This window comes from Gordionus sp. m RMFG-2023, chromosome 3 (genome assembly GCF_954871325.1).
Source record: "Gordionus sp. m RMFG-2023 chromosome 3, tfGorSpeb1-WG-v2, whole genome shotgun sequence".
NCBI classification, from domain to species: Eukaryota; Metazoa; Nematomorpha; class Gordioida; order Chordodea; family Parachordodidae; genus Gordionus; species Gordionus sp. m RMFG-2023.
In genome coordinates this window covers 4726090-4748574 of record NC_088777.1, presented here as the reverse complement: position 1 = coordinate 4748574, position 22485 = coordinate 4726090, and the positions used below count along the sequence as shown (strand labels likewise).

Here is a 22485-nt window from a genome sequence, read left to right as displayed (position 1 = left end):
GTCCCTCATTTTTAATATTTCAAACTATACTAAAAAAAATATAGTTTAAATAAAACTCAACTAGTTACTACATTACATAACCCTAAAAATTATTGATTGCTTATTATAGATCAACTTTAATCTAGAAGGGGGGGGGGGGGGGTCATATATAAAATATTAATGGAAAATTTTTTTGTAAAGAGTTTATAATATTAATTATATAATAAATATTATGGTAATCGAAAAAGATACTATTTAAGTAATAGCAAAAACCACAATTATTTAAAAATAAAACATGTAAGAAGATGCAATTAGAAAAAGATATTCCAAATTGTGTTGATTTAATTTTTTAAAAAAAACTGTTTTTTTTTAAAATGTCTTGTGTATTTTTTGCACGGATATTTCCGTTAATATTATTATAATGATAAGAGTAATTAGAGAATATCATTATAACAAAATTGCCAAAATATGATTACACACAATTGATAAATTAAAATATTAAAATAATGCAATAAGGATTTTGTATGTTATAATTCCTAATTAAATTATATGTAAAAAACGAATAATTTAAAACTATGAAATTTTGATTTGTAAAAAAAAAAATTAACAATAACTTAATCAATAAATTGATATTACGCAATGCGTGTGGTGGTTAGTGTATGATAAAAATGTGATTTATTCTGGGGGTAAAAAAATAAGGATTATTGAGTCAAAATTATTTATTAATAATAAAATCATCCTTCCCATTAAAAAAATTTAATTTTTTTTTTATCTATAATCTAATCTAATAATATATATTTTTTTTTATTGATACATTGATTAGTTTAAAAATTATTTAAAATATCAAATTTATATTATTAAAGAAAAATTAAAATATCAAATAGGCCGCTATGACAACACGCGCGTATTTTTCACCGCCGAAGACTGGAGATGAGTGAAACAAAATAAGAGCTATTACCTGAATTTTATATTTTATTTTATTTTTTTATCGATTTAGATTCCCAAAATTTATGCATAAAAAGTAATTCATTATTGTCAATACTGTACACATTATACTTACTTACTTATTATACTAATCATAAATATATTTATATATTAAATTTTTTTTATAATTTATCTTTATTTTTATATACATATATAATATATTAACAAATGCAATCACGTTAGGTTATTATATAAATTACATAATTAATATTTATTTTTATTTTTTAAGAATTTTAGGTGAAAAAGGAAGAAAAGGTGTAATATTAAAATAATATTTATTAAAAATTAATGAGTATATTTATATAATATTATATAATTTATTTTTTTTTTGATGGCATAAAAAAATAACATAAAAAATTTTTTTTTATGCATAATAATAATAATAATAAATAAATTAAGAAAGAAGAATAATTATTACAAAATATAATTTATATGTATGATTAGGAATTATATTTATTTATAATTACAATATTTAATTTAAATAAATTAAATATTTTTTTTTATTAGATGCTAATTTACCTGAACATGACAAAAAAAAAAATTAATTTTATATAATTCTATTTATATGCATATTCATATTCATTTTCTTTCTTTCATTTATTTTTTTTTTGTGTGAAAGATGTGGCGATGGTAAAGAGACAACAGGACTTAATTTATTGGAGTAATTTTTTTTTAAAGATTATATAATCCACTAGGGAAAAACTCTTTCCCTTGGGAGGGGGGAGGGGGTGCAAGTTCTTCGTTTAAATAGCAAGTAGTGAGAACATTATTCTCATTTGAAATAAAATCGGGTTGGGTATTCATTCGGATTTTCTATTCAGCTAATTTTGATGAAGATTTTAAGGTGGCAGAAGGCAAAATTTTTGAGGGTGCGGGTAAAGTTCTTTGATTCGTGAGGGGTTAAAAAGTTGTGAGGGCAATATTGTTAGAATCTTGGGGGAGAGAGGGGAGGGGCGAAGTCTTTACTTCCTCCCGAAGTTATGTTAAAAATTATATCATGAAGTTTATAAGAATTTTTTTTTTGTTTTTTTTTGGTTTTTTTTTGGATGATAGCAGAATAATCCCAGGCAAAAATATTCATACAATATAACATGACCTTCATAAGCCCAATTATTATAAAAAAAATAAGGGGCCTCTTCATTAAGTGGATTCCATGGATTCAATATGTTTAAAAATTTTACAAATCCTGGCTTAGAGGGATAAGGAAAATATATTAGCAAAGATCTCTGGAGAGGTTTCTAAGAATTATTTACTACACAACAGTCTCCCGAGAGCTTCAATTTTTTTATATTTTTTTTAGACTTCTAAATTAATTTATTATAATGTTATAACTAATTTCCTAAAAACAAATTCTGGTATCTAATTTATTATTTTTATAACTCCACCAAAAAAAAATAAATCATCTTTGATTTTTGAATTGAAATTTTCGACATTAAATAAAAAATGATAACGTATAGTATATATTATAAATTATAATCATATTTCCGATAAGGGACCAAAAATAAGAGATCACGTGATTTTCATTAAAAAAAAGTGCATCAGCGACACCTTTAGGGTAAGTGCCGCAAAATGGTTGAAAAGGCTCTAGGCAAAACAGCTGTAACAAAATCACGAGACGAAACAGATCATCTAAAAGCCTTGATGCCAGAATTTTCGCAATTTTTAAAACCTAATATTGGTTCCCATTTATTTTTTGGAAAAATTCGATTAGATGACGAGAATGGGTTCGGTTTTTTTTCGGTGCAAATGGATATTAAATCTTCAAATATAAACTAATTTTTATGAAATAAATTATGAGGAGTTTATATGTAACAAATCAAATTGAAACAATGTGAATTTATCGTAATAGCCCAAAATAGTCCGACCCGAAAAAGCCCGGCCCGAACTTATTTTTTTTTGTCATAGCCGGAAATAAAATTATTTTTAAAAATTAGGCTCGTAAGACCAAAATATCTTCGGACCCCGGCGGGGTTGGGGGTGGTCGGGCCGGGCATTGCACTGTAATATACATTAAATTTTATTGATCTATGATAAATCTGAATTAAATCGATATGATTATAAGTCTTTAAGATTACATCTGATTTTTTTTTCTATATAAAAACGAAACTTAACTCAGCATTAATCTCAAGTGAACGCAGTTGTCAACCTATTAGTAAGTTTCTGCCAGGACCCATACCAAATATAAAAATAGCGGGTATGGGCTTTTTTAAAAAGTCTAAGCGTTTAAACATGAAGCTAATCGTTTTGTGGGCACAGTAACTGCAGTCTGACTAGAAATTGGAGGAGACGACTCTAGTCATTTTAAATTAACTTCAATATGTCATTTTCTCCCCAGCAGAAGAATCAGGCATTAGCTCTGTCGCTTTCAACAGTACAAAAGGGCGAAACGTCTTAAATGACGATTTGACTTATTTAACACAAGACTTAAAATTAAAATCAACCCTTACCCTTACCCCGATAAAGTAGTTAAATATTATTGTATACAATTCTCTAGTATATAGGCCTTCTCTTTGCCCCAACTTCTTTTTATCTCAGCCTAATATAGACGTTTAATATGACAATTCTTTGAAAGCACTATACGTGATGCTGGTGCTTCAAATGTGTAGAAGGTCCCTCATTTTTAATCGTTCCACCTAAATGATTCTCCAGTTAGATGGCATGACCGAACCCAGTTTTTTCGAACCTCCAACAAGCAAAATAAACTTTCTAAATCACGTAAATTTATTTACTTATCTAAAAAATATACCGAAAGTAAATTGGAAGGGGGGGGGGGGTAGCGTTTATAATACAAATAAAATGATATTATATTCGATAAATTGCATCATAAGTTCATTTGTCCTAATTTTTAAATACAATTTAATAAATTTACCTTATTGACTTTTTGACATTTAATGGGTGACTTGAAGGTTATGGCCTAAATTCAGCTGTAAAAAAAAAATATTATCCAAAAAAAAACGGAAAAATTTACGAGCTCCGGATTGGGCAGGACCGAAAAAAAAAAGAAATTTTTTTTTTTAGAAAATTTACCGTGTGTCCACCCCGAATTTTTAAAATCGATTTTAGATTAATTATAATGATTAACCAATCGGAAAAATCTTATAATGGATCATATTATTCATTCATTCGTTTGTTTCTGTTCTTTAAATTCTTCCTTTCGAAACCATTTACAAAATTATTTAAAAATAACAGAGATGTTAAAAGATACTTTTTAAATGGATCTAGATACAGATACATCGTCTAAGATAATATCTAGATATCGATATTTTAATCAAAAATCTATCTAGATACAGATACAGATATCACATTTTTATATCTAGATACAGGATCTAGATACTTGTATCGAGATCCTTTAACAACTCTGATGGACATTTAAAAAAAAAATTCGGGCGGCTTAGGTTTAAAAAAGGTATATAAAACTAAAATACTAGGGGGTTAAAAATAAGGCAAACATTTTCGGTTCTGGCTTATAAATTTGAACGACCGCTATTGGTCGTCAGAATTTGTATTATTTAAGTTCTTAAAGGGTAATTTATGTAAAATATACCATTAAAAAAACAAATTTTTTTTGGTTTATATCATTATAGATAGATATTTCTATTTCTAAATGTGTTTATTTATAAATGTAAGCATCATTGGTGTTTTCCGGTAATGTGTTATTTTATCAACTTTTTTGAGTGCGTTTTTATTATTAAAAAAAAATTTCAAAAAATCTATTTTTTTTGTTACGGCAAATATTTTCTATTATGTTTGAAATAACCTACCCTATGAATTTCTGACAATTTTGTCACTAAATTTTGAATATCCATAGATTTTTTTAAAATATAAAACAGGGACCTGCAAGCCCGAACTAAACCCGACCCGGCCCGAGCTTGAAATTTTTAAATAAAAAAATCCGGGCCGGACCGGATTTAAATATTTGAAACCGCCATTATTAGCTATAAAAATCAAAAATAAATAATAATGTATTTTAAAAATATCCGGGCCGAGTCCGAATTTTTTTTTTAAATGCTAGGCCGGTTTTAAAATATAAAACGCGGGCCAGATGATTCAGAGGTTACCGACAAAAATCATCTACAATTTATAAGATAGGTATATTCTAGCCATGCAATCACGTGCTCATAATATGATTTTAAAAGTTGAAAAAATAAAACACTGACCAATTTCAACAAAATACAACATTTTTCTGATTGGTTAAAAATTAAAAATGGCAGCCTAAAATATTTAAAAGAATAGTTAAATTACAATTTACAAAATTATAAAAAATATATATATATATATAATATCTATATAATATCTATAATTTTCAAGAAAATAAATTGCAATGTCCAAAACAAAGAATCATTTGTAAAATAATTATTCAAATTTTTACCTAAATTTTTGATTGGGCGAAATTATTCTTATTTGATTGGTCGATACTTCAACAGAATGCCTTTATGTAAGATAGATACAGATACAAAAATTTTATTATATTATTTTTTTTTTCGGTTACATTTATATTTATTATGCGAAAAATTTTAACAATTAATTTAATTCATAAATTATTTTTTAAAAAAATTATTAAGAAAATAAAAAATTAAAATATTGTTTGTGAATTTTATTTTATAAAATAAAATTAAAAAAAAAATGTTATTAAATATTTAATTTTCAAATATTTATTTAGTTAGAAGACAAAAAATTTTTTTTTTTCCTAATTAATCAATCTTCTTTCCATTTTCTCATTTTTTTCTTCCATTCTTTCTTTACCCTTCCTTTTATTTCTATTTTTATAAAAAAATAACGATATTTTCTCCCCAAATTTAAAAAAAAAAAAATTTGAAGGGGGAAAGGCTCGTTAAATTGATCAGTTATGACGTATGAAATATAAATTTTTTTTTTTTTATTCTTTCATCAAATATTGTCATTAAAAAAAAATAGCTAAAAAGGAAATTATATAAATATTTATTTTTTACGAATTATTATTTATAATATTTAAAAAAAATATATCAGGGACGTTTAGGTCCGGACCGAAACACGGGGCGGGTTTGAGCGGACCGTAAAATGTATTTTAATTATTTTATAAGTTTAGTCATACGGGAACCGCTTAAAAATAATTTATAAACTTGGGGACAGGCCGATTTTTTTAAAATGAATATACAAGATATAGATAGGGTCCCTAATACATTTTCGTAACGTTTTATTAATTTTTTTCAACGTTATTAAAATTTTTTTAATAATTTTAAACTTATTATTATTTGAGATTTAAAGAAGAAAAAAATTTACGTCAGTTCAAGTTTAGTTTTATCTAAAACTACAAAAAAATTTTTTTTAAAAAATCGGCTTTGATATAATTAATATAATATATGATAGATAATAGGTATATATTTTATTATTTCATCAAAATATATATAATTGAAAAAGAACTATTTTTTAAACTGGCTTATAATGATATGTTTTTTGCAAGATGTTTTACATTTCGTTCAACACTCATTTTTTTTAAAAGCGTTCCCTATTGTACATAAATAAAGAAAAAATTTTCTATTTTGGATGTTAGATGATTCCGGATTTGAGCCTGAAAAGGGGTCACTTTATACAGGTCATTATAGCCTCCTTCTCCAAGAGGTTATAATAATCATATCTTTAAAAAAAAAGAAGGTAAACATTGCCAGTTTTTCTTCGTGTTTCAAAATTTTAAGATGTTTATCCATCAATTATATATATATATATTTTTATTTAAAAGAAAAAAAAATAAAATAAGCCTATATAAATTTTGTATCTTTCCTTTTATATAAATTTTGTGATTATTTATAAGAGTATAGTGTTGTTAAAGGGCTCTCAATATTTTAGCCAGAAAAATATTGCTCTGAGAGTCTCGAGATTTCGCTAATAGATGTCCAAACCTTTTGTTCCCTTTTACAAACAAAATCTTTAAGGCTTTGCGTAATATTATTCTAGATGAAATATTGAGTCAGCCGCTTATAAAAATCGGCTCAAAACGCGAGCCGTGTAACAACACTATTTACGATGTGTACGGTTCATTATAATTCTAACATCTCTAAGTGGAACCCCTTAAATAAAGCGTGAATCAAAATTGAAGGACATGGCATCAGATGTGGTAAAGGAGATTGCGAGGATTCCAAATTCCTCGATTTTTAAATAATTTAATTTCTAATTCGAAAAATAATTTATTAAGAAATTTTTTTTATTTTAGATTTCACCTTTTCTGGCGGTAAGATCCTTCAATATCTCTCTCCACTTTATGTTTTTCATGCTATCTTTTTTATCTAACTTATAACTGGCTCTAACTTTATAAGCCCTTTGAAGTTTTGGCCCTCCTCTTTTACATTTGCCCCCATCACCTTCTAAACTCTTAACCTTATCACCTATATAGTTTATAGGACCCTTTCTCATTGTGTGCCCATACCACCTAAATCTGTTCATTCACCATTATCTTAGTCTTACTAGGAACTACCTTTTTTTAAAACTTAATATATAAATAAGGTTAAGATATTTGGGATATTTGAGTACATCTGGCAGTAAATGTTAAAAATTATAACAAATTTAAGAATTTTTTACTAACGTTTCAAATTAACTAGAGTTGGGGGAAAAAAGAAATCTGTTCCAAGCAAGTGAATGCTACCAATTTGAAAAATTGAACTTTTTTAAAAAATTTTCACGTCTCGGAAATTCGTAGACAAGTAACTCCACACGTAAAATAAAAAAAAAATTGTCCTCGTTTAAAAATGAAATTTAAAATTGTGACATTACGAATAAAGCCATTATCGCAAGTAGATTCGAAACCTGGCATGGCACAACCAGGGCTCTAGCTAGCCCCGGGCTTAAAGATTAAAAAAAGTGAATATTTTAATTTTTTTAAAAAAAGTAATTTTGTATAATTGGGACTTGGAACCTTTCCCTAGATTAGATAAATGCGAATAAGAGATTTTTTTCTAAATAATTTATTTTTTAATATAAATTTGTCGGCTGGGCTAAACATGCCCCTTACAAAAATTTCTGGCCCAGGTTCGGGCTCCAGAAAATTTAATCGTAGATCAAATACCCAAATCCGATTCAAACTGATCACATTCTTCCATTTTTTTTTACTTTCGAGAAAAAGATTCAACCAATCAAAAATGCTCATTCTATTTTAACATGCCGCAGGTTCATTAGTAAAAAAAAATGATATAAATTATTGGGGCAATTAGAGACCTTACTCAATCCCCCCCCTCACCTCCCTCATTAAAAATGACGTGACTATAATTCAAATTAGATCCAACATTCAAATTTAAAAATATATGTGCACTAGGCAAAGACCCGTAAAAATAAAAATCTGTCCTAAATATTTCAAATAGGACTTATATACACTCCCCCCCCCCCCCTAAAGCCTCTAAAACGAAAATCTTGATATGATCTGCTTCGAATTGCTAATCGTATCACTTAGCATATTCTAACAAAGTCCCTAAAAAGTATGTGATTGGCCCGAAGAATATTTATATATATATATATATAAGGAAAGGAAAGGATTTATATATAAAACCAAATTTTTTTTCGAATATTTTAAAATTGTATAAAATCAGATTAGAATTCAAATTTTAAAATGATAAAAATAAAAGAATTTTTTAATTTAAATATTTACTTTCTTTTTTCTTTTTTTTTTAAATTTTTTAAATAAAAATGATTAAAAATAAATAAAATAGGAAAATATGTCGTATTTGTAATCTGGAATTAACATCCGATGATTTTTTTTTTAAATTTCGAAAAAAATTTGAGTCTTTTATGTAAAAAATCTACAAAAAAAAAAATCAAAAAATTCATTGGCAAAATTTTTCTGAATTTCAATTTTGAGAACTTTGTGTTATAAATTACTGAACTATATTTCTTGGTTCAAAATCAAAATTTTTCGTAAAGTGATTCCGAATAATGATCTGCATCGGGCCTTTTTCAAGCCCGGCCCGAACAGAACCCTAAATATTCTTTAAAGAGTTTAGCCGACCCGGCCCGACTCGAATTTACTTAAATATAGAAATCGATTATTATAATTCCTCAAAATATAAGATATATGGCGTCTAGTTTCTATAAATAAAATCAAATATTTTTTATTTTACATTAAAAATTCAAAATATAAAATTTATAAAGCTAAAAAATGTTTTTTTAAAGACATTGGCCACCTAATCAGGAAAAATTCTGGGAAACCTCGGGAAGGCTTTTACTTAAGGCAGAGGATCGCAATATCTATTCTTAAGAATAATTATGTTTGTTTCATCAATTCGATCTCTCCCGACATGCGCGTAACCAATGGGGAGGAAAGGGGGAAATCCTCCCCCCATCGCAAATTTGACTGTTTTTATGAATATCATTTTAAGCTAATAAAAATTTTAACCCCCCCCCCCCCCCCCCCAATCAAAATTTTACAAATATTTGAATATCAATTATCCAACATATTATTCAAAAATATTAATAAAATAGAAAAATATATTTAGTTAAAGAGATTGAAATCAAACGATAATTTATTTTATTATTATATATATTTATTTTATTAAATTCAAAATTACTAGTGAGTTAGAATTAATAAGTATTTTTAATAATATTTTAATTATTAATATATATCTATAATTTTTTTATATATTTTTCATTTTTTACTTCCATTTTGTAGAACAGAATAAATAGACATACAAAAGTTAAATAAGGCTGAGCATGAAAAAAAGTAATGTGTCGTCAGAAGCGATATCATTATTGAATTCAATTGATCAATCAGAGTTTATCATTGCTGCTAGATGCATCAATGAATTATTTTTAGCTCAACTTTGTAGAAATTTACAAAAACCAAATTTAGATTTGGTTCAGGTTATTGATTTGGCGGAAAATATATATGAACAGGTAGATACAATAAGAATGAATGTAGATATATATTTTCATAATATTTATCTAGACGTTGAATCGAAGGCTAAATTTTATGATATAACACTATTTAAACCTCGTCTAGCCTAGGCCATTATTGAGATGTAAAATAAATATTGGCTCAACTGAAGAATATTATAAAAATCCCATTCTTAGATACTTTTTTATTGCAAATAAAAGTACGGTTTTTAGATAAAAAACAAGTCTTTAGCAATCTTGAAGTTTTATTACCCAAAGATCCTTCTTCGTTTTCTAATGCCACTATTGGTAAAATTAAATATTTAGCAAAATTTTATTTCTATGAGATTGATACTGAAATAAATTTAATCAGTGAATTCGAATTGTGGTATAGATATTTACTACGTTTAGCTGTTTTACCTGAGCATGCTATTGATGCGCTCAGTCGGTGTAAAGAAACCTTGGCTCAATTTCCTAATATTTTGAAGTTGTTTTATATTCTTGCATGTTTGCCTATTACAACATATACGAATGAAAGGACTTTTTCCAACTTGAGAAGGTTGAAAACATATTTACTAAGTACTGAATCTCGGCTAAATGGGTTAGCTCTGTTAAATATCCACAGAGATTTTGTTCCAACAACAAACGAAATTCTTATGAATATGCAACATTCACACGAAAATTAAAAATCACATTATAATTATAGAAAATATTTTGTATAATATTGTATTTGATAAGAAGTTAAAAAATACTTGTTAATTTAATTATTTTCTAGTCAATATTTTATACACACTACTATTAGTATTTTCAATAAAAAAATTATATTTTACTTATATTGTATGAGAATTTAAGCTGAGGGTAGTTTTTAAAGCAAATTTTATAAAAAAAAATGACAATACACTTTATTTCAACTTTACATTTATAATAAAATATATTATACCTAACTTGAAATAATAAAAAATAGGCTTATAATATCCATAAGTACGAATTAGTAAATAATAGTTAAAAATAGAAATATGATTATTATTAAATTATGAATAATTTAATAGAATAGCTAAAACATAAGACTCCGGCCGAAGGCCGGGGAAAAGCTGGCCGATAGCCAGGTAAAACGGGTTTGGGGGCGAAGCCCCCAAAAATCCCCCCCCCCCCATAAGAAAATTCTGGATACGCCACTGTCTCCCGATGATTAAAGGAAGAGGATTTTGAATAATTGTGCTGGTTTCGCTTTTATTTATTTTTGTAATTTACATTATTATATTATTTATGGTCAATATTGTCTTTTTTGTTATTATGATTAATTTTTTTTTATCTAAATCATAGTATATCAACTTTTTATATTATAATTGTATTTTCTTATTTACATATTTATAGAATAGAAAATTGTTTAGTTTTAAAATTTAGTTATATTTTTAAAAAAAAAAATTACAAGGCCCGACCCGACCCGGCCCGGCCCGAATTTTTCTAAAAAATAGTAGGCCCGATTCAGCCCGAACGGGTCGGGTACGGGTTCTGAATTCCATTCCGCATCACAAATATGAACTTTTTACTATATAAAACTATATCATTTCATGTAAATTTTAGTATCATATCCGTTAAATATATATACATTACACGGTAATACACATCTACCTTATTAGCATTTTTAAGGAAATTTTAAAATAATGGAGATATGTCTAATATGAACATGTATTAGTATAAAAAAAGTGTCTAGTAATAGTAGTAATTAATTAATTTATATCTCGAGTTTAAAAAGACATAAATTATATAATAATTTTGATTTTTAAATATATATAAATTAATTTTTCATGAGAAGGTGTGTATATAAAGGGTTAAAAAAAGAAGTTATAATTAACCTTTTGTCATCTTTTATTATACACATGGCTTTTATGTATTATATAATATAAATAATAGTTACTTTTTTTTTATATTAATAAATATAATATATATATATGTATACATATATAATAAATAATATTTAATAATTTTTTTAAAATATAATAAAGATGGGTTAATTAATCGAAAATTCACAAATTTCTTTTAAAAATGACACACTTTTATACCAGGGATAATCATGCTGTAGACATAATATAATATAATAAAATACATTTTAAAATAATTATGAAATATTTTGATTATTTTAACATTTATAAAGTTTGAATATTTTATGAAATTTTAAAATCAAATCTAACTATCTTACATATATTAATGTGTAAAATGTACAGATGTCATCGTTAAGAACGTCAACTATATATAATAATTAATTTAATGAACAAATTTATGGATATTTTTAAATTTTTATATATCTATATATATATATAAGAAATATTTTATATCTTTGTATATAAAAGCGTGTTCTTTATTAGCCTATGTGTCGTCTGTCATTTATATATATTATTTTTTCCTAGAAAAGCCGCAGAATCAATTATTTTCGGTATGGGCCCTCCTAAGAGACCGGACCCTGAGTCTTGCATATTTTTATAAAAATATATCTCAACACTATCCATATTATTATTTGCTCCGCTTATATTGATTCCGCCTGGTATCGCGGACCTATTTTGTCCGTCCCCTACTCGTTCCGGAAAAAAATTATTGTCTAACGGAGCAGATTCAAGAATATTTGTTTTTTAAGCGCTTAGAATAATAAACAATTTTGTGCTTATTTCCTGATAATAATTTATAAATGAGGGGGAAGGGGGGGGGGGGATAATTTTTGCCAAATATAAAATTTTTTGAAATCAAGGTTCAGAATCCCTTCAGCTGAGCCAGTGATGCCTGTCAGAGTCCGAACCTAACCAAAACTCGCCCAAATTAAAATGCACCCGAATCATTTGGCGCCAGGGCGCTATAATTTATATTCTGGATCCTAATTTTTTTCTAAGATTCATGTTTTTTTTCCAGGGCCATGAACCGGGCCTAAATTTCGCGGGACAAGCCCATGGTTTTTTCATTTTCATGTTTTTTTTAAACATATGGACCCCGCTGCAGGAACCTGGCAGAGTTAGTTCTGACGAAAGTAGAACTAGACCAGGTCTGAACGGTTATTCTAGGAGTAGATCGGGCTGGACTCGGGCTTGACTTAGATTTTTCTTTATCAGGGTTCCAACTAACGTTTCCCTATTTAACACAGCAAATGTAAACTAATATTTTTACTATGCCATTTTAATTTTAAAATTAATTTAAAAAAAATATATATAGGACACACCCCTTCCATTACAAATTAGGAAACCTATTATTTTTAAGGTATAAAAACGATCCAGTCATCAAATATTTATCAAATTTTAAATTTATAATTAGAAATTTTTTTTAAAAAAAAAATTCTCTTATACAAATATGTTAATAAAATATAAAGTCGTGGGGTGAGGGGGGGGGAGGAATATGAGCCTACTCGGCATTCTCCTTCTTGTAGGAGATATATTCCTCAAAAGTTGCGAACTCGATGCCGTGTTCAGAAATTTAAAATTGTTTGGTAAACATGAACCTATTTAAGGGTAATCCACCGGACTCGGGGTTAATATGGACCAGGGGCGGGTTCGGCCTTTTTTTTATAGATGATTCAAAATTTGCGCTAGAGGTTTAAAATTCCTGAGCCCGAATTTGGGTCCTTCATTAAAACATAATATTTTTCTTTAAAGGGAATTTTATTTTTGGGATCGAAGATTTTTTCTTCCTTGATTTATTATTTCCCACGATGGATGCCGTAAAGCTATAATCATTTTCTCAAAGTAGGAATAATCTTACCTTATTATATTAGTCGGGAATGGTGGCTTAAGAATCGACTCTATCACACCAGGCGCAAGGAAAATGACGCTACTAAGTATTGAGATGAGAGTCAAAATGTCCGGGGACTGCCGGCTGAAAAAAATGGGTCAAAATTTAACAACTTAATCAACCAAAGCAAATCTTTAAATCCAATAAAATATATAAATCAAAAAAAATATTTTAATCAAGTTTTTTTTTAAATATAATATTCAGCCAAATTTGAAATTTTTTTTATGTATTTATATATTATATATTTGATAAATAAAATTCATAAAATATTCAAGCACGCAGCTTAGAAATCCTAAAATCTTATAAGAAAAAAAATGGGTTTAAAGAAAGATCCTTAAATCGAGAATGTGTGTGATGTATAAAAACGGTTTAAAAAAATTATAAAAAGGAACTTTTTTTTTGTTCAGTTGAATTCTAATCGTTTTTTCTCTTTAGGGCCAGCTTGGAATATCTTCGCGCATCTAAGGAGACAATATCTGAATTCGGTGTTCAGAAAATATCGAATTGGGGTACTTTTTTTTTTTTATTAATTTAATTCTTGCTTTTTATTTTTATATATAATTTTAAATATATTTTGTAATTATTTAAAATAATAAAAATTTTAAAATTATTTTTGCTAAAATGTTTTTTTCCTCCTATTTTGAATTGAAAAACTAATTGATATTTTTTTTTTATTTTTAAACATTTAAATTTTGTGTCAGAAATAAAATAAAATAAATATATATTTCGGTTAAGTTTTATATAAATTTATTATTATTTTTTTTTATTTCTTTCTAAAAAAAAATTTAAATTTAAAAGGTTGACAATGACAAACAATAAAGACAAATTTTATATTATAAAAATGTAAAAAAAAAAAATAATCTTAAGAAATAAAATTTGAATAAGAAAAATTCACCAAATTAATTTTATTTTATTTTTTCTTCTCAAAGAGAATAGCCCCTAGGATTAAGATTTTAAGTTTATTATAATTCGATTCTTTGTTCTCGATTTTTATTGGTTGAAATCTAGTCGTGATTTGCATAACTTCCGGTATCGGGATAAATTACAAGAGAAGAGTAGAGAAGAGAAGAGAAGAGAAGAGAAGAGAAGAGAAGAGAAGAGAAGAGAAGAGAAGAGAAGAGAAGAGAAGAGAAGAGAAGAGAAGAGAAGAGAAGAGAAGAGAAGAGAAGAGAAGTGAAGTGAAGAGAAGAAAAATTATTTATGTTTTCCTTTAAATAATTCATATTTGGGCCATGGGGTTAGGGGAGTGTATATATATATATACTAGATAAGGGGAGGAAGACCTGAGAGAAAGTTCTAAGGTTTTTTTTTTGCTTCAAAAAGTATATAGTATGTGTGAAGAAAAAGGCCTAAATTACATGATATTTTTTTTTAAAATAATTTTTTTTAAAGAAAAATGAATCTTCAAGGCGGCAGCAAACAGACAAAAAAAACACATTATTAATATAGGTTAGTTTTGCTATACTTATATATTTTAAAAAATAAATCATTATTTGAGGATTTTTACTAACCTATTACCGGTAGAAAATTTCTCATTGATAATTATTAAATAAAAGAAAAGTATAGAATAATTGTATTAAAATTAACTAAATGGCCAATTGTCATAAATAACTGTTTTAGAACAAAATACATATCGGTTAATAAATTTTTTTTTAATCGAAGCCTCAGATTAGACAAGTTTTGTTACATTTTTTTTTGGACTTTTACTTCCATTTTATAAATGTATATTATATTTAAATTTTTATAATAAAATAAATAAATAAATAAATCAAAAAAAAATCCTTAATTGGACTTTAAACATTTGAAATAATAAAAAAAAAAAATTTGAAAAAAAAAAATTTCAATAAAAAATTTCGAAAGGCTATATTATTATTGTTATTGAAGTATATATATTATTATGAATTTTTCGAAATCAATTAACGTTACAACGAAATGGTGTTGATAAACGGCTTGTGTACTTAAAATTTTAGCCAGATTAGGAAGGGGATCCTCCTCTGAGATGAGATGTCATCAAAAAAGGTAAACTTTTTCTCTTCTTCCATAAGTAAAAGCGATAATTTAAAACAAATGTTAAAGAATTAAATAATCCTTAGGGTACTAAATGAAAAATAATTTATTAAATGTATATAGGCTAGTGATCTGCATCGGGCTTAATTTTTCAAGCCCGACCCGGCCCGAATTTATTTAAATATAGAAAATTAATTTTTGAAATTATACTCAAAATAAACGATATATGTTATTTGGCATCTACCTTCTATAAATAAAATCACATATTTTTATTTTACATAAAAAAATTCAACATAAAATGGATAAATTTAGATATATTTTATAAAAATTTCTAAGGACCCACCCGACTTGAAGCCCATTCGGGCTTGGTACGGGCCAGACCTACTTTTGCAGATCTAATATAGGCATTACATTGAATATTTTTGATCTAATAATCTACCCAAATCGGGCCGTTTAACAACACTATTTGTAAAGTTACATTGATTTTGTTCTATTTTTTAATAATTAATCAAATGCTTTTATTTAAAAAAATGTCCTCTTACCCTCTAAACAGGAACTGGTAACCCCTAGGCCAGAGTGTGCCCACTCCATAAGAGGGAAATTTCAAGTTTACTCAATTCATGCCCCACTCGCCCTCGAATTAGATGTTGGTTGCACCACTGGTTGGGTGATGGCAAATTCTTTATAGCTAATTCCATAACGGTAAAACTGAATTATTAGCTTATAAAAATCATCACATCAGCCTTGCAGTTTTATTTGCAAATATTTCTCAGCCTGGGCAAGAGGTAGAAATTAAAATTTAATATCGTGTTTCATTATCTTTAGATAAATACCAAGATGAAACTCTATGTTGAGGGTAGATTATTGCACATTCCATTAAAAGACCCTGGCCAGGCCTGAGTTTCTTTGGCGGGGTAGCATGATTATATCATTTTTCTTATAACCAACTACTTTCCTTTGTCGGACTGCCCCCCTGTTTTTTTATTTACTCCTTTTTTTTTACAAATCTGTTAATTTTGATTTTAAAAATTTTATCGGTTCCGTTTGGGGCTAAGAGGAGCCCTACTTGTCGGGCTGACCGCCTCTAATTCCCTTAGTAGCCTTTGCCAAATTTTTATAACTTGATATAAAGTGCTGATATGGTCAAATTAAATTGAGAGGTTATAATAGGGTATATTGATTGATATCACTGTTTTCTCCGTCTAATATCAGAAAAATGTAAGGAAAAATCACGAAATAGTCCTCTCCCTCCATTTAAACCGAAAACATTCTAAATTCACTACCCCCCCCCCCTCCCTTCTTCCAATTCCTTAGTCTAACAAAGGTAATTCATCGGTGCAACCAAGAAGAGGGAGAAATTATCCCTATTGGGAAAATTTACATTTTCTCGTTAAAAAAAAATAATATTTCCTTAACACCGCCATCTCCTCTTCCCACAAATTTTATACAAATTATATCACTTATAAAAGTATAATTTTGAAAGATAAATAAAAAGTTAATAAATTTTTTTTTTAGAAAAAATAAGTGAAAAAGCAAATTAAATAGCATAAGCTAAGGGGCTGCAATATATGGACTTATAAGACCTCCAATAAAATTAAAAAGTGTCGAATTAACCTTATTTTTTGATTCAAATTTCCTTATTTTTTTTATAATTTTTATAGGGGTTGCGGAGTAAGTTAGAGATGCGGATTTTAGCCTACAAGTCGCTCGTTGTTTTTCAAAAAAATTTTTTAACTCGCCCGCATAATATTTAAAAATTATTTTATTGGCAGCTTGACTCTTTATTTATATTCATTTTCATGTGTATTTTAAATGTAAACATATAAAATATGCAATATTATATGAAAATTAAATAAATGATTTTTTTTTTTTGAAAGTTTGTTTTTCATTTCGCGCCCAAAAATATATTTAAAAATTTACCCGCCCGTCGCCCGCGTACGGTTTTTAAAAATATTTATATTTAATCAGCCCGCCACCCGCCAAATGTTCGAAATAGTTTAACCCGCGCCATTGCAGAACTCTAGGGGTAAATCGTCGTTAGTTTAATGATAGAGTTTAGAATCTCCAAAGAAAGAAAGAAAGAAAGAAAGAAAGAAAGAAAGAAAGAAAGAAAGAAAGAAGAGAGAAGAGAAGAAAGAAAGAAAGAAAGAAAGAAAGAAAGAAAGAAAGAAAGAAAGAAAGAAAGAAAGAAAGAAAGAAAGAAAGAAAGTAATATTTAAATAATTTATCATTTAAAGTTTTTAGATTTAAAAATTCTAACAAAATTTTAAACAATTCTTCATTTTTACCTTGTTTATATCGATGGAAGAGAAAGGAATCTTGATTATCCGTGTCTAATATCCAAGTTCAATATCGGTTTTAAATAACCGAATAGAATAATAAATTATTTATATATTGTATATTTCTTCTTTTTATATCAAAATAATTTTAATTTTCTGTTTTCATACATTATTTTATTTTATTTTTTAAATTAAAAAAAATATATAAAATATAGATATGTTTTTAATAAATTTTTTACATTATTTTTTTGTCAATCATTTTTTTAATATTTTTAATGAAACGTCAATTTTATTTAAAAAAATGAAATAAATATGAATTTCGAATATACAAATAATATATAAATGTAAGGCAAACACACATATACAATAAAAAATTTGACTTTAAAATAAATTTATTACTTTATTATTATTTTATAAATGCAGATGAGTGAAATTGAGAGCAGGGGAGGGTCATATAATCTTTATACTCATCTCAAAAACAAGCACTGGCATCCTGTAATTTAAACTCTTCAAATTGCGGCTCAGTTATAATATAGACCCGTGCACTAGCCGGTCAGCCGGTTGTAAATATATTTGATCTTGCCAAAAAACGCCACCGTTTAGAAAATTACACCTACGCGTCATTGGTTTTCTTAACTGGGTAACATTCATTCTAATGACTGGTCAATATCGTGGCAATTGTATAATGCCATCAAATTAAATACCTAAATAAAATATACGATAGATCTGACATCGGATATGGTAGATCTTGATAGCAATGATCTATACCCTGACAATCCGCAAATTAGAGATTCCATTTGTGATTACCAATAATGTCAACTCATGTTTCAACTAGATGGAGTATACTAAATTATACTCGAAAGCATATCTGGAGCTAATAAAAATCTAATTAATAATATTTTGGAAAAGAATTGTAAAAGCTTTATCTCAAATTTTTAAGCTATGAATTAGATATCGAAGAAGAAATATTAGTTTTGCTTTCGAAATTTAAAAAAAAAAACAGTTGAATTTTTATCTTCACAAACCGGGCCTACATTGAGCTCGGCATTACTTTGCATAAGTAAAATAGAAACACATTAAATAGTGGTAGGGTAATGATAATTATAGCTCGAAAATTATTTCATTTTAAGGAAAATATGTTAAATCAACTTGCCTTACTAATTCCTGTTTGCAATCAGCAAGTAGACAGTATCTTTTTATTTTCAAAAATTATCTAGGTGTTGGCTTCTCTCCTAGACCTGACCTAAAGTTTAAAAATTTTTTAAAATCGAGACCAAAATATCGAATAGAGGAAAATTGGATATCGTCGGAATTTATCATCAAACATCTTAAACTTATAAAATTTAATAATATTAGATTAGTAAATATCAGAGACCAACAGGCCCCGGCCCGAGTACACCGGCAAGACCCTATTTAGTTTTTATACCCCGGTCGGGCCTAAAAATATTTATAAAAAAAATACGCGAGCCGGACCGCATATTTTAAGACCATAAAAACCAAAGGGAAATAACAATTACATATTATGACAAGGTTAACAAATAAACATCTTACAACAAGCACAAATTTTGATTCCACTTTAAAATGACTTTGAACAAGATTGTGCCATATTCTTCTCGAAAAGACCATACATTATGATAAGAATGCCCTAATTGGAGAGAAAAGAGGGTAGAAATTCCGAATTTTTCCACCCTGTAACAAAAATTCTGTGTTCTAGAAACTAGTATACCTATTAAAATTGGAAAATGGATCATTCTTCTGCCAAATTTAGAATCATTTTTACACATGAGTTAGAATTTATGATTATTTATGTCTTTGCATTTAAAGAACTAAAAAAAAATTATAATTGTATAATTTTTATTATTTTTTGTAATTTTTTTAAGAAATGCTAAATTAGAAATATCTTCGTGTACGCCGATTTACGCCACGCCACCCACTGTGTTAACGGCAGCTAGAAAGCAGCCGCCATCGGCCGCCATTAGTTTTGTAGGCGCGTAGGTCAAATTATACATACAAATTCTTCTGAAAAAAGCGAATAAATGTTGAAATAATATTTTATTTCATCCGCTAACGAAAAATAAATTCCTATATTCCCCCCTTTTTTTTTGTATGAATAATATCTAAATAATATAAAAGATTTATTCAAAATATCTTCAAAAATTCGTAGGAAAAGATAAATTTTATGAATATATGATCATAGAAAGATTATATGTTTTAGGCACATCATAAATACTATAATGGTGCAGAATATTATCCATAGATTGACCTTAAATTCGATTTACAAATCTCTCTAGCCAGAAGAAAATAAGAATAGTGATATAAATAAGGCTGATACATTATATTTTTCGCGTGTGCTATCCTGAGGTTTAATCAAAACCCTATAAATAATTTCAAATTTTTATACTTATACGCGGTTTGATTTGTTCTCACTTCCCAACTATTTTAGATTAGACTCAGGTTTATCGTAACCAGATTGATCCATATCAGGAATCAAGGGCTCCAATAGAAACAGAGAGAAAATTTAACGTTATTCTTTATTTTTATAGGAAAAATTATTGCCTTAAAATGAGACACTTGCTAAGAAAACAGCCTTAAAAAAAATCGTCAATAACTTCCGTACCTTTTTATGTCGTGAGAGTTATATATATATTATATTATATCAATAAAGGCGCTTATACTTTCCAATAAGCCCCAACTGTAGGGTTAGTCATACAAACCATTCTGGGGCTTCCCAGTTTTATTTGATTTCCTGCCTTATATAATGAACAAAAGAGTTAATCGTTATTTCTGTTTATTATTGGTATATTTTAAATCTTCGATAATTTTACAAACATTTAGGATAATATTATAAAGTTATCCGTTAAAATAACCAAAAATAAAATACAAGTCAATATTTGTTGTGGTTCAGAGTACCCCGATCTCTTTAGCCCCATTAGCACAAGTTATTCAAAAAATGCCCTATTTTATATAGATATTATAAAAGTATCGATATCTGCTAGATCCATTTTTAGTTGTGTCTTTATCTATAGACACATTTTAATTTTATTTAACGCTTTTTTTAAAAAATATTTTATTTGATTTTTTTTTTAAATTTAATCCTAAATGGCCTAATTTTATATTTTTTTTCCCAATTACAAATATACAAATTTTATTTTGCAAAAATAAATGACAAAAATATGTTATAAATATTAAATATTATAAATTTTTTTAGATGATATTAATGATATACTGATGATGAAGAAAAACAATCAATACAAGCATCAGAATATTTTTCCAACTGGATTAGACTGGCATTTAAAGGGCCAGAAAATTTAAGAGAAGAATCAATAAACTTTATCATTTTCCATATAATACTATACCTAATAGCAAGGGGAAAAAAAAGATTGTAAGATTTAATATCATATATATTTTCAAGACCCAGCATAGGCATATTCTAGGGATTTTGCTAGGGAGTGGAAGGAAGGGAGGTCACTGTCAGTTGGATTTTTTTTTCCCATAAATTTTATCGAAGATAATTAGGCTCATTTATTATAGGCCTTTGGCCATATTAGATTTTTATAAAAATAATTAAGGGGTTTTTTTGTGGGTGGGAGAGGCCTGGGGAGGGGATGAAGGTGGGAATATAGGTGGGGGTGAGGAAAATTTTTAATAGCTTCAAAATGATATTTACGAGAAACGCGAATTCACGCAGGTGGATGGGGAGAATTTCCGATCTCCACACTTGGTGATGCTTCTGACACCCAAATAGGATTTAGATTCAAGGATGCGAATATTGACACTCGTCAAACTTAGACGGATTAGTTTAAAAAATGAGTGTGGTGATTTTAATAGATCTTTTGCAACATCAAGCTGTTATTTATAAAGTAGAATACAATCCCTACCTTCCAGCGCACTAGGTTTGAAATTTTTTTTTTTTAGTATATGGTCAAAAATTTGCTTAAACGGAAGAACTAATGTTTTAAGGCTAACAATGCAATTTTATGATAATTTGACAATTAATTTTTATACCATGTATATGTATATATATTACATTTCAGGTAATGTAGCAAGATACACTTGAAAAGTATTTTTTTTTAAAAACAACTCTGACATCTAGCCACCATATATTTATTAGTAAATAAAAGAGATAGACCATTTTTTTAAACTTTAAAAGTTATATTGTATATCAATCAATGACATATAATAATACCTAAACTGAAGTAGCATTCATATTTGAAAACGTTATTGAATACAAATCAGCTGGACCCGCCATGGTAACCCATATGATAATTATTCTCACGTTAAAAACTACTATTAAATTGATAACTTGTTTCCTTATTACCTCGATGATCAGGCAATTCTTTAAAGTTTGCGTCAGACATAGGAATAAATTGGCCTCTCGTATAAAAATTTTAATTATGATACGGGTAACCAAAATGGCGTTCCCAGCTGTTTTTATTGATGCACACTTTTAAAAGAATGCATCGTCAGTCTAGATATTATTATTATATGTCATTGATATCAAACACCCTTCAATCAAAATGTTATTTATATCATATTTTCAATTTATAATGATTTTTTAAAATGTTATTTTTTTTGTATATAGACGGCACTACTAATATCTATATCAGGTTAAAAATTTAAACTTCCTATAATA

The 22485-nt window shown here is 27.3% G+C and overlaps 1 protein-coding gene across 1 annotated transcript in view; it reads right to left on the bottom strand.

Annotated features, from left to right (window-relative positions):
• Positions 1–13994, bottom strand: part of LOC135926022 (uncharacterized) — a 29666-nt gene extending 15672 nt beyond the window's left edge. The window contains exon 1 of the mRNA XM_065461668.1: positions 13959–13994. The gene's annotated coding sequence lies outside the window, so the exon portion shown is untranslated. The remainder of the gene's footprint in view (positions 1–13958) is intronic.
• Positions 13995–22485: the final 8491 nt, after the last annotated feature.